We start from the raw sequence: 14,614 nt of genomic DNA on the forward strand, positions 1-14,614 counted from the left end.
TTACTTTTAACTTACTTGGGTAGATTACTAATCTTGTTTTTTTTCCTACCGGGTTGCCGGTGTTTGTGGTGTGACCCTAGCTAGTAAGAGTTAAAACGGTGGGGGGAATGGCTAGTATGATTTTGGGATGTGTAGGTCCCCCCGCTGAATGGTGGTTAATTCCTCTAATCAGTGCCTTTGATGTTTCTTTATTTTTCATTATTGGTGTACATAGGTTTATGGGTTGTAGCTGTTTTTAGTTTATGTAGCTTTTCTGTTTTATGGACTTCCTTGCACTGAAGCTCAGATTCGTAGCTAATAGTTCTCCTTCTCCTTCTCTGGAGTCTAAATGGTGCAATAGAAGGTTATGGTTAAGGATGTGTTCAAGTGGTGTACCTGGAACATTAAGGGGAGTCACTCGATGGTCAAGAGGAAGAATGTACTTTCCAATCTTAAAATAAAGAGAGGATGGATGTTGCCTTGTTGCAAGAAACACACAGAGATTATGCAGAGCATCTGAAACTGCAAAAGAATGGGTATGACTGGGTTTACTTCTCATCTTTCATTTCTAGGAGGGGGGGGTGTGGCATACTTGTTAGGAACAATCTCCCTTTTAAGTTGTTAGAGTGTATTAAAGACACACCCGGGAGACTTGTAATCCTTAAAGCTTTGATAAATGGGGAAGAATACAGGATCTTAAATGTTTACTGTCCCCCAGCCCATTCCCTCAAGTTCTTGATAGACGCAATAAACTGGTTAACCTCACGCCTCAGCATATTATCGTAGGAAGGGATTGTTGTTGTCAAATTGGCCCTACAGTGGATAGATTGCTCAAAAGCTCCGCAATATCTTCTTTACGATCTAAGCAATTAAGGAATTTGTGTGTTGAACCAGGATTGGTGGATGTTCAGAGGCACCTTCTTAAATCTGCACAAACGCCATACCAGGACAGATCTCTTTTGGACTCCTGCAGCACATTTACGCTCAGTGGTGTCACATACAACTCGCAGTTTCACTATTTCTGATCACGTTCCAGTGTATCTAATGGTCAAGAGTAAGAATACTATGGTAGGTTCAAGCCACTGGCGACTGAACCCCTTCATTCTTAAGGATAGCAAGTTTACTGAATTCTTTTCTGCCGAATCCAGAGCCTTTTTAAGACATTAATTCAGACTCTGCCAGTAATCCATCCATTCTCTGAGAAACTGCTAAAGCCTATGCTAGGGGGTTAATTATTTCCTATTCTGCCAATAAGAAACAGCAGAAAGGTGAGTAGCAATGCTTGCTCAAGGCGCATCTGAAGGCCGTTGAAAAGGCATATTTTGACAGGCCCTCGTTGGCTAAACTGCAGAGGATCACAGCACTTTGGTCCACACTGAACTCCATGCTCACACAGAATCCCATACTCACACAGACGGCCAAGAGGGAGCTTACATTTACAAAACAAAGGCTGTTGGAGCATGGGGGTAAGCTGGGCAAGTACTTAATGTAACTTGCCAGGAAAAGGAATGCACCCCAAGCCATTACCTCAATCAGGGAAGATAAGAAATTTAATGCATAATTCAACAAGATTAATGTGGCATTTCAGAAATTTTACTCCGAACTATATCAATCCGAAGGTTTAGAGGATGGGTGGGTTGGGATGGAGTCTTTGTTTTAAGAATTTGGACCTCCCGGGAGTGACCCTTGAGCATGAGTCTCTCCTTCATGCCCTGTTTGTGCTATAGGATTGTGCTTCCTATAGGCCCATCTCACTCCTGAATGTTGAGTTCAAAATCCAATCTAAGACTCTTGCACTCAGACTAGAAACTGTGTTGCCCTCCATCATTAAGGAGGATCAGACGGGGTTTATAAAAGGTGGCAGATCATTGAATCATGTCAGGAGGTTAATTACTGCAATCCGAATATGTCAACGATGATGGGTACAGGGGTTAGTGATCTCTTGAGATGGCATTTGAATGAGTGAAGTGGCCTTTTAATTTAATGTTTTAAAGCAGTTTGGCTTGGGCAAGGTCTTTATCAGATGGGTAAGGTTTTGTATAGTGACCCTTTTGCCATGGTCTTCACCAATAGTGTGCGGTCAAACAATTTCAATATTCTCAGGGACAGTGGATCGGGCTGTCTCTGATCACTGTTGCTTTTTACATTGCCAATCACCAATGTGTAAGGATCCCAATATATCTGCTCCAGAAGCGAGAACAAAGTCACAGAAGATTGCATTGATGTTCTTGTCCTTTTATCGAACCCAACAGTTTCAGTGCCTCATTTGATACAATGCATTAATTAGTTTGATAGCTTTTCAAATTACAAGCTGAAAATGTGTTGCTGGAAAAGCGCAGCAGGTCAGGCAGCATCCAAGGAGATCAACTTTTCAAAATCAGAAGCCATACCCATGGGTGGTCTCCTGAAAATGCCCGGTACTGAGGACAAATCTCGATTTGCCTTTAGATGGTCACGGGAGGGCTTTCTATACTTAGGTATATTCATTACTCCAGTCTTTGATCGGCTATTTAAAACCAATTTTGTCATTTATTTGACAGAAACAAACAAGACCTTCGAAGATGGGAGGCCCTTCCGATTTCTTGGTTAGGTCAAATAATCCTCATTAAAATGAGCATTCTCCCTCATCTGCTGTATCCTGTGCGAATGCTTCCTCTGTTTTTAACTAAGCAAACATTTAGAAGACTGAATGTCTTGTTCAGTTCCTTTACCTGGTATCGCAAGCGACCCCTTATTTAATTGACTAAACTGCATTTACCCCATAGACTGGGAGAAGTGAATTTTCTAGATATCAAAAAACTACCAATTCATCTTGTTGCTTTCTTACGTGAATGACTGGGCCTGGGAGGGTCCCTCACCTACTATAGTTGAACATCGAAGCATCTCAGGCAAGATGCCCCCTTACTAGCTTGCTGATCTTGGACAAAATGAGGGCAGTTAAGGAAATTGCCATAGCCCAATAGTTAATAGCACTGTTAAAGTATGCAGAGCAATGCGTCAGAGTGAGGGCAATATTGCCAAAACATCTTTTTTTTTTACACCCATAGTTGGTATGTCGGGTTTTCAGCCGGGGATGATAGACTCAGGATTTATTCGAGGAGATATACTGATGTCTTTTGACTAGTTGGCTTGGAAATAAGAGTTGCCCAGTAGAGATCTCTTCTGTTTTTTTTTTCAAATTAGGAATTTCATACAAAAACAGACCACACTTTGAACTGATTCTTATAGATCTGACACGAGAAGAGGGTGCTGAGTGCAGAAAAAATACTTTCTGTCAGCAATGTCTATCACCTATTGTGAGAGGGTCCCTCAGACAAGCCCAAATGGCTCTGTAAGGTATTGGAGAGGGAGCTGGATGTTGAGATCTCTTCTGAAGTATGGGAGGATATCTGGGAAACTGCAAAGAGAATTTCGATTTGCAACAGGACCCACGCCTTGGAATTGAAAATTCTCCAGAGAGTTTATTTGGTTCTAGATAGCCTTTCAAAATTAAAAACAGGAGTATCTCCAATATGTCCTAAATGCAAAATGCATATTAGTATGCTCACTCATTGTCTCTGGTCCTCCAAAAGGCTGCAAGCATACTGGAGCACTGTGGTAGGCGAAATAGAGAGGGTCTTGGGGTCAGAGGTGGAGATGGACCCAGTATCTCTTTTTCTTGGCCTTCTTAATCCACTTCCATAAGATGTGCATAAAAAAGCTTTTCAGTATCCCCAATTTTTGTGCAATAAAAAACATTCTGTTAGGGTGAGTGTCTGAAAACCCCCCAGGGCTGTAGGGCTGGCATAAGGTAGACATGGAGCACATCCCTTCGGACTTTCTTACAAGTATGGTGCACCATAAAACTAAGAATTTTTAAAAGATGTGACAGCCCTTTCTGGACTACTTGGATACAAATTTGTCTGCCATACTAATAAGAGCCTATATATAGCCATGACGATTCTGTTTAATGAATTTGGTATCAAGAGGGGAGAAACTACGAAAACATGAATATGTATAAATTTATGCTCTCAATGGTCAAGGGCTATTACTTCGTTTCGTTGAGCTGTATTATTACTATTATGATTTAGTGAGTTATTAGTGGGTTTATTTGTATGATTTTGATTTGTTTTGTTTAGTACTTGTTGTGATATCAAAAAAATTATTTTATTTTCAATAAAAATATATTTTTAAAAATTGGTCCCAAACCTGCAAATATGTCATCCAGTATTTCATCCAGTTTGTACACTGTTACTTCTGCCAAAACTGACTTCATGACCACCACCACACCAGCCCACTTGGAAGATGGCATCCGTCCCTCTACTCGTCCTGTGAAATCAATGTGAATTTGCGGCATGGTGTTTGAGACTATTCCCATGCTTGAGGAAGTGATAATAGCAGTGCATTTGTACATCAGATCCCATGTTCTTCTTAATCTGGAAGTCCAAATCCAGCTACCAAAAGTAGTTCCTGGCGAGCGTCTTCATTCCCATCATGCTGTAGTGTCCTTCATGCACTTGTTCCAGCATCTTTCCTCTTAATGGGAGAGCAACTCTCATTCCCCACATTAATCACACATTCAATACGGATAACTCAGACCTTATGCCTTGTCCTCAAGGTTATATCTTTCTGGATCCACCCCACCCCCTCATCTGGGCCGTACCTGGCAATTTCATGCAATATAATCCACTTGCTTACATGTGTGGCACTTCAAGTCCTTGAATCCTTACTTCAGTCTTGCAACATCAGTGGCATTCTACATTTGGTGCTGCATTTTGCTGACTTTCCACGGTTTGTTGCACCAGGGAGCCATCAGCAAACTCGTAACCAACTCCACCAAGGTAGTAATTTCGAAACCTGCCCAGAAATCCGGGTCTCTCCTTGTTAGCAGCTTGTGTTGGTTGGCTTCATGTGGGAGGTTACCAACCAAATTGTCTCAAAGCATCTTTCAGGACCCCTCTGAATTCACAATGGTCAAGGCAGCAACGAATTGGGTGATGGACTCGGTGCTGTATCCATTTGTAAAAACAGAAATGTTCAGTGATCATCGACAGCTTGGGTGCAAAATAATTTTCTAACACTTTGCATAGCTCATGGAACATCTTCTCTGTGGGTTTCTCGGATTGCACTAGACTCCTTAGAATCGTGAAGGCCTTGATCCTGATGGTAGGTAGGAAAACCAAAACCATGATGTCTTCAACCACTTTGCTCGCCTTGAAGAACAAATTAAAGCATTCCATGTATAAAGTCCAATTTTCTGACTCTTCATCGAACAAACAGACTTATTGCCCCAAATTGGTCTGCCATTTTGTTTTCCTGCCACTCGAGTCTAGCCATTCGCAGGCCAGGTCCCAACACCGAGCACTCTCCACATCGCCTGCACCCTCGCTGACTGTGCTAGTACACCATTCCTCCCTGGTACTGCTGCAGACTGAGTCCCCTTGCATCCACTCTCCTCAATGACATTGGTAGCTCCCAGGTGCATACTCTTTTCTTCAGTCATCTGCCCAAGTCCCCTCATGATTGCCACTCTCGGCCCACTCCCTGGTGAGTACCTTCTTTCCTGGTGTCCCATCATGACTGCTTTCCTCAACATTACCTCCTTACACTGCTTCTAAAGTCTGGGCAAGATCTCCTCTGTACAGACAAAAAAATTGGCGGTTGCATACAGTTTGTTGGCTGGATTTCCACTTTCGTCAACTATTATATTGGTGCTTCAGCTGAAACCAGAAATTATATACCAGTAGACATATCGTAAATGTTAACTGGAACACTATTAATGATGCTCACATGTCCACATCCAAACAGCCTAGCATTTTTGTCCTTAAATTTCTCTACAAACTTCAATGGGTTATGATCAGTGTATATGATCGTGTCAGATACATTACTGGTAACAAACATTGAAATGTTATAACGCCAACACCAAGTTCAAAGTCTTCTTCTCATTTCTGCTGATGAATGTTCAATTTCCTGGAGAAATACCTGAAACCTCTTTCTATCTTCTCGTCCTCTTCCTACAACAACGCAGCATGGATATCCACACCACTTGCATCGATAGCACCTTGAAGGGCTTGACAGAATTAGGTATGGCTAATACTGGAACAGTGGATGACACAGCTTTCAGGCTGTAAAATGCCTTCTCACAGTCCACTGTTCACAAACCTCTTACCTTTCTTTAGTAGTTCACTGAGCAGAACAGCCACACTGTTAAGATTTGGTACGAATTTTCAATAAAATCCACTCAATCCCAGGAATCGTAGTACCACTCTTTTTGTTGATGGTCTGGGAAATTATCTTTGTTTTTGCATCCCATGGGGCCATTTGTCCATATCCAATAACATGGGTCAGAAAGGTGACTTGGGTTTTGGCAAATTCACTTTTATCCAGGTTTATCATCAAGCCTGCCTTCCAAAGTCGATCGAACAAGTCTGATAAATGTTACAAATATTCCTTCCATGTGTGACTAAAAATCACTAGGTCATCTACATATACAACACAGTTGGGTAATGCGGCAATGAACTCATTGGTTAATCTCTGAAATCCAGCTGACGTATTTTTCATTTCAAATAATGACTTTAAGCTGATATGGTCCATTCAGCATTATGAAAGCCAAAATTGCCGTCGCTCTTTCTGACAAAAGATACCTGCCAGTATCCTCTGAGCAAGTCCAACTTTGAAATACAACTTGCTTGTCCCACCTTTTCAACAGTCTTCAAAACATGGAATCAGATGTACATCAGTAACTGCACTGACTTTGCGATATTCCACACCTAACCACTGGGTACCACCAGGTTTTGCACTATTAGTACAGATGAGCTCCAGTCAATGTAACTCACTTCGATTATGTCATCTTGGAGCATGTGTTCAATCTCCTTTTGAACCTGTGTCAAGTTTAGAAGGTTATGCCTATAAAGGATGTTCTTAATCGGAATACCATCTCCTATATCTACATTGTGCATAATTAGATTGGTACTTCCCAGCTTATTTCCACATCTCTCCCCATATGATGGTAGTAACTCTTTCAGGTCATTTTGATTTCCCTCTGGAAGGTAACTCAATAACTTATCCCAATTTTTCTACAACTTCCTCATTGTTCAACTAAATTTGTGGAATGACCAATTCAGAATCCTCTGAACCTGGTTCCTCCCGGTGTTGTAACCAATAATTCAGTGCCCTTTGGCTTTCTATCCATGTCAAAATGCTTTGTGAGCATATTCACATTACACACAGATTTCTTTCTGTCTGGAGTCCTTATCAAATAGTTCACCTCACTCAAATTTTCTTTCAACTTGATAAGGTCCACTAAACCTCCACTTATTACTGGAAGTAACATTCACACCTCATCTCCGAAAGCAAAATTGTGAGTTTTTGATTTCTTATCTGCTTCCTGTTTCATTGTATGCTGTGGTACTTTTAAATGCTGTCTAGTCAACTCCTCCACTCTATTTAGTCATTCCCTAAAAGTTGACAAATATATGGTCTCTGAATTCTGACTCGCCAATTTCTCCTTAATCAATTTTAACGGTCCTCTCACTTCATGCCCAAAACCTAATTTAAATAGACTGAATTTGGTTGATTCATTGGTGTATCTCCGATTGCAAAAAAGTACAAACAGAATGCTCATATCCCAATCATCTGGATAGTCTTGACTATAAGCCCTCAACACGGTCTCCAATGTCTGATGTCACCTTTCTAGTACTCCCTGCAACTCTGGATGGTACGCAGTAGATTTGAATTATTTTATTCTTAAGCTATTCATAGATTCCTTGAGTGTAAAGTTTGACTCTTGATCTGATTGCATCTCGGTGGGTAGTCCATATCTCAAAAAAATTTGAGTAACTCTTCTAGAATCCTTTTAGCTGTGATATTACATAATGGGAAAGCCTCTGAAAATCTAGTGGACACATCCATTGTTAACAATTACTGATTCTCACTTTTTGCTTTAGGTAAGGGTCCTACGCAAACAATTAAGACTCTAAGAGGCTCCTCAAATGCAGGAATAGATATTGAAGGTGCGGGTTTTATTATTGCCAGTGGTTTTCCAATTACCTGACATGTCTGGCAAAATTAAACTACATTCTTGTGTAGTCCAGGCCTGTAAAAATGTTTTTGTATCTTAGCTTGAGTTTTTCTCACTCCTAAATTACCCCCTAGTGATAGCTCCTGCGTTATTCACAACACCTCCGTTCTGTAACACATTGACTCTATGACCAAGTCATATTGCCATAGTGAGTTTTGAGAAGATTTGTAGCTCAGGTTAAGGTTTTGGATGTAGGTTTGCTCGGTGAGCTGAAAGGTTAATTTCCAGATGTGCACGAGACAAGCATGAGAATTCCTAGAAGCATGCCATTCCAACTGGAACTCTAACAACAAATACATAGAGTTAGACTCCATCTACCACCCCCTGAGAAAAGGAACAGGAAGTGACTTCATCACAGGAAATAACATCACCAACCCAAAGAAACCCAAACATATAAACAGAAATTTTCAGCATTGCTACACATGAGGTCCACTGAAGATGTTACCTAGTAAGGTAATGAAATGTCTGGAAATGAACCTTTCAGCTCAGCGAGCAAACCTATATCCATAGGGTCATAGAGATGCACAGCATGGAAACAGACCCTTCAGTCCAACTCGTCCATGCCAACCAGATATCCCAACCCAATCTAGTCCCACCTGACAGCACCCAGCCCATAGCCCTCCAAACCCTTCCTATTCATATATCCATCCAGATGCTTTTTAAATGTTGCAACTGTACCAGTCTCCACCTCTTCCTCTGGCAGCTCACTTCATACACACACCACCCTCTGCGTGAAAAAGTTGCCCCTTAGGTCTCTTTTATATCTTTTCCCCTCTCACCCTGAACCTATGCCCTCTAGTCCTGGACTCCACGACCCCAGGGAAAGGACCTTATTTATTTACCCTATCCACGCCCATCATAATTTTATAAATCTCTATAAGGTCACCCCTCAGTTTCCGACATTCCAAGGAAAACAGTCCCAGCCTATTCAACCTTTCCTTATAGCTCAAATACTCCAATCCTGGCAACATCCTTGTAAATCTTTTCTGAACCCTTTCAAGTTTTACAACATCTTTCCAATAGGAAGGAGACCAGAATTGCACGCAATATTCCAACAGTGGCCTAACCAATGTCCTGTACAGCCACATCATAACCTCCCAGCTCCTGTACTCAATACTCTGACCAATAAAGGAAAGCATACCAAATGCCTTCTTCATTTTCCTATCTACCTGCAACTCTACTTTCAAGGAGCTATGAACCTGCACTCCAAGGTCTCTTTGTTCAGCAACACTCCTGAGGACCTTACCATTAAGTGTACAAGTCCTGCTAAGATTTGCTTTCCCAAAATGCAGCTCCCAACTTGATGAACTTCTGTCCATGTCTCATCTGCCTGAGTATGTGATGGTCTCTGTTTCCTCATTTAGACTTTATTTTTAAAGGCAATAACATTCAGGGATACATTCAGATTCTGTTTCTGTGTATGCCTTGTGATACAATTGCTTTGAATTTTCATCTTTCTGCTGTAAGTCAGCTAATTTATCTGAGCTAAAGATGTCTGCTGTGTCAACTATCTGCTCCTGGCTTGCCTGAACCATCTGATCAAACAGCATGTCTGCTAATTTCACTTCAACTTTCTTAACTGTAGTCTTTAATCTCTCCTGTTTCAACTGATGACTTTGTGACTTCGTTAACACAGAGTCAGGAAAAATCTCAGGATATGTGTCCTGCAAAACTTTAGTTGCCTAAGTTTCCAATGGCTTTTCAACCACAGTAGGCAGCAGTCCTACCTGTGAACCAGCTATATCATTTGCAAGGACAACTGTATTCATGGAACTGAGTTTGTCCCGAACTCCTACCACAACTTCTCTTCACTAAACACTAACCTCACTCTACACAATTGAGGGCTTATCTCACCAGGAATTCCCATTACTAGCACTTATTCTGGCAATAGTCCTTCAGAGGTACATAGCTCCTCATATATCATAGATCCTGTATCTCTTAATATTGTAACCTCTTTACCTGTTGCTCCTGGCCTATGAAAGTAAACTTTACCTTCCCAGGTATATAATTTAAGAATACCTGTTCTTTCCTGTTTAACCAACCTCTAACCAGCTTGTACATTCTGGTGCACTTTCTAGCCTCCACTGCCCTCTGTTACCACTCCAACAAAATTCATTGGCTTACCTTGTTTTCCGATATCTGGTTTCCCAGTGCTTTTCCGAACCCACAAACACTGATTTCATGCGGCCAACTTTATTGCAGCGAAAACACTGGAACTTTTAAACTTTTTTTTAGATTAGATTATTTACAGTGTGGAAACAGGCCCTTCGTCCCAACAGGTCCACACCGACCCTCCGAAGAGCAACCCACCCAGACCCATTCCCCTACATTTACCCCTTCACCTAACACTACGGGCAATTTAGCACGGCCAATTCACCTGACCTGCACATCTTTGGACTGTGGGAGGAAACTGGAGCACCCGGAGGAAACCCACGCAGACACAGGGAGAATGTGCAAACTCCACACAGGCAGTTGCCAGAGGCGGGAATTGAACCCAGGTCTTTGGAGCTGTGAGGCAGTAGTGCTAACCACTGTGCCACCATGTCGCCCTTCTTTTGCCCCTTCAAATGTTTCCTTTTTACGCTACGGTAAGTTATCCTTATGATCCTTACCTAGGTCTACCTTTCCCCAATTTCTATCCCTCATGGATTTTGAAAGCCAAACTTTGATTTAGGGACCAATTCATAAATCATCAGCCATTTCAGCTGCTAATCTTAATGTTTTAACACTCTGCTCTTCCACATGAGTTCTCACTACTTCAAGTGAAGTTTTGGACTCCTCCAAAATAATTGCCTCTCCAAGAACATAACAAGTTTGCTCTATTTTTGAAGCCCTTATCCACCTAGCAAAATTACTTCTTTTGATCCTTTCAAACTCAATGTAGGTTTGTCCAGGGACCCTTCTCAGATTCCCGAAACATTGTCTATGGGTTCTGGCACAAGCTCACATGCACTTAAGATGGCTTTCTTCACCTCCTCAAACACACCGGATACCTCTTCTGATAGTGATGCGAACACCTCACTAGCTCTACCAACACGTTTTGTTTGGATCAACAAAACCCACAAGGACACTGGCCACTGCATTTCTTTAGCCACCTATTCAAACGAAATAAAAAGGCTTCCACATCTACTCATCAAATTTAGATAATGCTTGAATATATTTAAACAGTTTCTCACTAGGCCTTTGGCTACTGTGAGTTTGCTCATCCTCACTCTCTTCCTCACTATGTTTACCTCTATCCTTCATCTCCATCCTTTTAAGCTGACTTTCCTGCCTAACTGCCAATGTCTAAAGTTCAAACTCCCTCTCTTTCTTCCTTTTCTCTTTTTCTTATTGTTCTGCCAAAGCAATTTGTTCTTTTTCTCGTTTCTCTGCTTTTAATTGCAATTCAAACTGTTTCATTTCTGTTGCCTTTTCCTGATATTTTGCCTTGAATTCAAGTTACTTCGTTTTCAATTGAATTTTAGCCATCTCTAAAGATTCTGATTGGGTTTCCGACAAATTTAAACACTGAGAAGTTGCTGTAATTATTACTCCTTTCCTCACAGAAGGAGTCAGCTCCAGCTTGTCTGCTAATTCCAGCAGCTTGGCCTTAATCACCTTTTACAAAACCCCCAAACTCACTTCTTCCACCCCCACAAAACTCTTGGTGACTGAAAGAGCCATTGCTATTCCAAGCATTGTTTAAACCAACCAAATTCAACACTCAGAACAAAAGACACTAACACCTACCACTCACTGCCTTCGATTACAAAAACCCTCATCCCAATTTGGAACTCCAGAACAATCCTGCAAAGAGCCCCCAATCTGTTACGGACCAGGCCAGATCCCCTCAAAACATTTCAAGAAGGTAGCCCAAATCCTTCCTTTGCTAGTTGTTTTAAACAGGTGTACAGTGGTTATTCCAGGAGAGAAGCCGCTGGTCAAACCATTTAGTTTTAAACAAAACAGGATTTATTTACAAGATTACCAAATGAAACACAAACAAAAGAGAACAGAATAACTTAAACAATCTGAAAACCTAACAGATTATCCCAACTTAATGATGCTGCTCCAAATTCTTGCAACAATCCTCATAACCACCCCTTGGCACAAAAAGTAAAATCAAACACAGTCTTACAACAGAGAAGTCAGAGAGAGCGTACCAGCTTGGACCTGCTTCCTTGGCTCCAGCAGCTTTTTCAACTCTACTGTTAAAAAACAAACTAAACCAGAGAAAAGCTGAACTGGGAGAACTGGCCCCTCCCCCTTTCATTATACAAGTTTATTTAAAAAAAACTTGAAAGCCTGTTGGCCGAGGAACTAACGGTTAGCTATAATCAAACTGGCTCCAAGACCCTTCAACTTAGACTTTTCAGAGTGTCTTTTTGACCTCTCTGAAAAAAACTCAAAGACAACATAACCTTGTTGAAGGAGCAGCTTCGTCACATAAGCTACAAATGCCTACTTGCATATCAAACAGCAAGAGCAGGTTGAAATACATAATGTTAAGCGATTCCACAGACTAATCAGATCTAAACGCTACAATTCTTCTATATTAAGTTGTAAAAGGTGGCGGACTATTCAACCACCATCAGAAAGAGTCTCCACAAGTATATCATCCTCAATGCTAAGGAGTCCAGCACAAACAAAGCCGAAATATTTGCCTCCATCTTTCAGCCAGATGAACCATGTGGATGACCCATCTTTGCCTCCTCCTCACAAAATCACCTTCAGTCCATTCAATTCATTCCACATCAAATCATGACTGAAGACGCTGGATAATGTAAAAATTACGGGCCTCGAGAGCATTGATACAGGCAACTTGTGCTCCAGATGTAGCTAGGCCTCTAGTCAAACTTTTCTGTTACAACTATGTGTGGCACATACCAGACATACAATGTGACAAAGTGAACAAGCAGGACAACTCCAAGCTTCCTAAATACAATCCTATCTGGCTACACTTAATCATCAGCAATCAAGTGACACTTGCAAAGGAATAACCTAATCACTGTCACTCGCCTTACATTTCACTAGGGCCAGTCAATGCCCAAGTCATGCCAACTTTAATCCAAACACGGACAAAAGTGCTGAACAGCAGGAAGAATGACTGCCCTTGACAGCAAGGCAGCAATTAACTGAATATGGCATCAAGGAACTTCAGTAAAATTGGAAACCACAGGAATCACAGCAAAACACACTGCTGGTTGAAATACCAAAATCAAAAACAAATGGCAATGGATAATGGTCAATCATCTCAGTCCCGATATATCATCCAGAGGTTCCTCAAGGTTGATATTTTCTAATCAACCTATTCAGAGGTTTTACAAGATACCTCTAAACCAGGTGGGACTTGAACCCAGGCCTCCTGGCTCTGAGGTAGGAACACTACCACTGTGCCACAAAAGTCCAAGATTCCTCAGGGGTGTGTCTGAGTTCCAACCTTTTCAACTGCTTTTCCTCCAAAATAAAGTCAGTAATGGGGACATTTGTGGAGGATAGTACAATGTTCAGCATCATTCATAACTCCTCAGACACTGAACAGATCATACGCAGCAAGACCTGGACAACATCCAGGTTACATAGTAAGTAATGCTTGCATCATGTAAGCAGTGAGCAATAACCTTCTTCAAGACAGTGATTCCAATCATCACCACTTGGCATTTAATAGTTGATCATCGTTAAATCCTCCACAGACAATGTTCTGGGTCTCATCATTGGTCAGAAACAGAATTGGACTAGCATATAAATACAGTCAATGGTGGACAATCTTTGGGATCTCAAATACCTGTCTACCATCTTCAAGGTAAAAGTCAGCAGTGTGATGGAATACTCCCCACTTGCTTGGATAGGTACAATTTCAACAACACTCAAGTAGTTTGATACCATCCAGAACAAAGCACCCCATTTGCACGGCACAGCATTCTTCACTGTGAACATTCACTCCCTTAACCACCAAAGCACAGTAGTAGCAGCAGCGTGCACATCAATAAGATGTACTGTAGTAGCACGCCAAGGCTCCTTTGAAAACAGCTTCCAAACCCACAACCTCTACCACCTAGAAAGACAAAGATAGCAGATAAATGGGAACACCCCTACCACCTCCAAGTTCCCCTGCAGGTCACAGACTATCCTGACTTGGATTATATGTACATTCCTCAAAGTCACTGGGTCAGAATCAATATTCCCTCCAAGCTGCTCACTCAGATGTCCAGCTAAACAGCAATCAGCGTCACAATATCAACTGCAGCATTGACTTCCTGTTATGGAAGTCACTACCAAGCATGGATCTCAGAGATCTGTGCAGAGGAAAGGAAAAACTGGCAGACCAGTGATCAGAATGCTGGAACACCCTTCCTAACAGCACTGTAGTTGTACCTATGGCCCAAAGACAATGGCAGCAGCTCACCACCCGCTTCTGTTCACCTTCATAATTAGGGATTATGGGCAACTAATCAATTGAGAACTAAGGCAATAAATGTTGTCAATGCCAGTAATGCCAATGCTTCATGAAAAGAATAAAAATAATACAGGACTTCAAGAAATGAAATTTCAGCTGGAAATGTTTGAAGGATATATAATAAGCAAAGGTCATTT

The 14,614-nt window shown here is 41.5% G+C and overlaps 1 protein-coding gene across 1 annotated transcript in view; it reads right to left on the reverse strand.

The window, feature by feature from the left end:
• apeh (acylaminoacyl-peptide hydrolase) overlaps positions 1–14,614 on the reverse strand; it is an 80,058-nt gene that overhangs the window by 57,514 nt on the left and 7,930 nt on the right. The gene's annotated exons all lie outside the window — the stretch shown is intronic.

This window comes from Hemiscyllium ocellatum, chromosome 14, assembly GCF_020745735.1.
Source record: "Hemiscyllium ocellatum isolate sHemOce1 chromosome 14, sHemOce1.pat.X.cur, whole genome shotgun sequence".
Taxonomy (NCBI): Eukaryota; Metazoa; Chordata; class Chondrichthyes; order Orectolobiformes; family Hemiscylliidae; genus Hemiscyllium; species Hemiscyllium ocellatum.